Here is a 3,551-nt window from a genome sequence, read left to right as displayed (position 1 = left end):
GCAGTCCTTGTGCTTTGCTTAGATTAGCTTGTTCTAAGTAGGTGCTTTAGACCACTGAGCCATCTCACCAGCCCCATCCCAGAATAAACTTTTTAATTAACCCAGGAGTACCTGGCCCTTTGCAGTGCTTGGCTCCTTGGAGTCCCTTTGGCTCCAAAATCTTTGACTCTGTGGCTGTTCTGAATTCTGAGATAGGAAAGAAAAACATTAAAAAATATATTTTTGAAGGTGTGGGTTTAATGTGGACTCTTTCTACAACTCTTCCAGCTTTTGAGGAAGTCAAATTGTTATATAGCTTTGACAGAGATTAGAAGTGACTCATTTTATTAGTTTATTACTTATAAAGGAGCACAAGTTAGTCCTCTGGGGAAGGTGTTTTTTTTTTTTTTTCCTTTGGCGGTACCGGGGATTGAACTCAGGCCCTTGTGCTTGCCAGGCAAGCACTTATTCTACTGAGCCATTTCCCGAGCCCCTTGGGGAAGGTTTTAAGAGTTAGAAAAATCTTCCTTTTTGTAAATAACTGGCCAACAGGAAGACATTGTATCCTGTACCCCATACCACTTCCTGTTGAATTGTGGGTATTAGTTGCTTTTATAGAAAAAGCAGCTCTGCACTTTTGCAGAACTAGTAGGACCTGAAAGAGAACTTGGGGGCCCTCTGGTTAGAAAGGGGTTTGCTTGTCATGGGAACAGACATTGTAAAGGAACATTCCACACTGGAAGCTGCTTCCTGTGACCCTGGAGAAGCTGGTTTGAGTACCTGCACCCGCACCACTGGTCTCTGAGTGGGCTCGAACCCCCAACCTTTTGCTTAGCAGCTGTTTGTGCTAGCTGATTGCACCTCAGAGACATGAGAGGAGAAGTTGGTCTGAGCTGGGGGATCTACAGGACACCAGCTGGGAGTCCTTACATGTGGGTGATGGGTGAACCAGGCCCTGTGACTCCACCTGAGCCTCTCACAGCCCAGGGTCAAGTTTTCTTTCATAATAAACCAGCAAGTTTTGCCGGCTGCCTTTGTTTCAGAGGCAGTTGGGACAGAGAAAGATGACTTAAAATGGAAATGGGAAGAGAAACCCAGGGCAGCCAGCCAAGGAGATTTTCTTTGTAAAGGGCATGTGAGCAGGAAGCCCATCGTGGGACAAAAGAAGGGAAGGGTTTATTAAAGAAAGGAAAAAGATGACGACAGTGGTAGTGACTTTGGATGCTAATTATAGCATTGACTATTTCAGGCATTTTCATGTGACCAAACAAAATCTTTGTCTTGAAACAAATTTAAAATGTAGCTGAGGAAAAAAAAAATGTAGTTTCGAACTCAGGCAGCCAATTAGAGGAAGAAAGCAAGCTTTGTTGCCTGGGAATAGCTGTCTTGTCTGGCCAAGGCTTGAGGGCTGCCACGGGGGCTGGTGTTTAATACCGAACAGTGCTAGAAGATGTTACAAAGTTTGCTCATTTAGAGACTTGAATGCGCAGTGTCTATTTTGAGCTCCACAATACGACAGTGAAGTGATTTGATGCTGTTTTCCAAGGGAAGGAACAGCCATTCAGAAAGGTAGTGCATGGCAGCCCGGGCATGGTACAGCCCCAGCCACTCTGGAGGCTGAGGCAGGAAGGTAACTTGGGCCTACACGTTCCAGGCCAGCCTGTGTAACATAGCAAGGTTCCATGTGAGCAATCAAAGAGTAATAAAAGTTCAAAAGTTTGGCTAGGAGGCAGTTAGATTAGAGAAGGGACTGGGACCAACTGATTCTTGCCCTACTTTAACCTACTTACTGGTTGTTGCTTACTCTGTCTGTCTGTCTGTCTGTCTGTCTGTCTGTCTGTCTGTCTCTCTGTCTGTCTGTCTGTCTGTCTCTCTGTCTGTCTGTCTGTCTCTCTCTCTCCCCTCCCTCCTTCTCTCTCTTTCCCTTTTCTCTCAGAGACAGGGTCTCCCTCTGCAGTTCAGGCTGGCCTTGAGCTTACGGTGCTCTTCCTGCCTCAGCCTCCCAAGTGCTGAGGTTACAGGTATGGACCACCATGCCCCACTACTGCTTGTTTCTGGGGGCCATGAAGAGAGCTTCAGGCCTGGAACTTGGCAGCGCCAGGGACAGAACCCAGGGCCTCGCGCATGCCAGGCCAGTACTCCGCCACTGAGCTGCACCCGTAGCCCGAGGGTCCTTAAGGGCCCCATGGTTTGTTCAGAATGAGAACTCACTTAGCTGTGTTTCTCTCCTTGACCTGAGCAGCATACGCTTGGGGCAGTCTCTGCTGACCTGAAGATCATTGATGTTGTGCTGGAGTTGCTTAACGGCGGCGGCACCGCTGAACTCTACACCTTCTCCTGTGTGCAGGCTCTGGGGCGGTTGTTGACTGAAGCCAGGCAAACTTAGATAAGGTGGTTTACAGAGGAGGGACCTTTGCCAGGGGGAAGTGTCATGGCCCACTGGGGAAGGAAACATGCTGTTTGCACGTTGGATTGAGCTCATTTATTAAACTGGGCAGGATTAGTTCCTGGCTCAGAGTCATGATTGTTGAGCCAACTAGAAGTTTTTATTTATTTATTTTTTATTTTTTTGGCTGGCTCGGCTTGCCCTGAGGGCGGGGCTGATATGGTATATGGTGCTGGGGATCAAACCACGGTCCCCTTGCCTAAGCAGGCGCTTTAGACCGCTAAGCTATCTCGCTGGCCCAAGAAGAGAAATTTTTAAACAAATTGATATTTGGAAAGGTGGGGTTGGGCACCCTGACCCTAAGACACAAGCAAGTACTAAGGAAGAATGTACAAGAGTCTGTGTGACCTGGACGTTCATTTGGGTGAGTTCTTTGATGTTCAGAGAGTCATTAATTGACGAAGTCTCACAGGAGGCATAGAGGAGTGACAGTCTTTTTTTTTTTTTAAAATAAGGTTTCGCTATATACAGGCTGGCCTTAAACTCACTGTGTAGACCGTGCTGGTCTCAGCCTCACAGTGAGCCTTCGGCTTCAGCCTCTTTAGTGGCAGGATTACAGGAATGTGCTCCCATGCCTGCCTGAGGCAAACAATGTTTTGTTGCAATTCATTTCTTTCTTTCTTTTTTTGACAGAACTGGGGATTGAACTCAGGCCCTTGTGCTTGCCAGCCAAGCACTTATTCTACTGAGCCATCTCCCCGGCCCTGGAATTCATTTCTAGTCCAGCTAAACACAACTTTAAGATGAGATCAGTGAACAGAACTGTGTTGATGTATGACTTTTATTATACTTAGTCTAAATAGACTTTCTTTTCTTTCCTTCCTTCCTTCCTTCCTTCCTTCCTTCCTTCCTTCCTTCCCTCCCTCCCTCCCTTCCTTTTTCCCTCCTTCCCTCCCTCCCTCCCTCTCTCCCTTCCTTTCTCCCTCCTTCCCTCCCTCCCTCCCTCCTTCCCATTTTTTGCAATGTAGTTTTATTGGAGGCCATTTTTTACTGCAGACTTGAGCTGTTATTCGCTGCCGCAGATGCTCAGTTGCGGCTTCACAGTCTCGGCCTGCGCGCCTGCAGCTCCACTCTCACCCGAGCCTCTTTCCTCTATGTGTCTGTCTGTCTTTCTGTCTCTGTCTCT

At 47.5% G+C, this 3,551-nt stretch overlaps 1 protein-coding gene across 1 annotated transcript in view; it reads left to right on the top strand.

Annotated features, from left to right (window-relative positions):
- Window positions 1-3,551, top strand: part of Slc25a25 (solute carrier family 25 member 25) — a 43,437-nt gene that overhangs the window by 2,815 nt on the left and 37,071 nt on the right. The gene's annotated exons all lie outside the window — the stretch shown is intronic.

This window comes from Octodon degus, unplaced genomic scaffold, assembly GCF_000260255.1.
Source record: "Octodon degus isolate 3935 unplaced genomic scaffold, OctDeg1.0 scaffold00138, whole genome shotgun sequence".
NCBI lineage: Eukaryota > Metazoa > Chordata > Mammalia > Rodentia > Octodontidae > Octodon > Octodon degus.
Note: the sequence above shows the minus strand (reverse complement) of the source record. Positions and strands in the feature narration are given on the sequence as shown.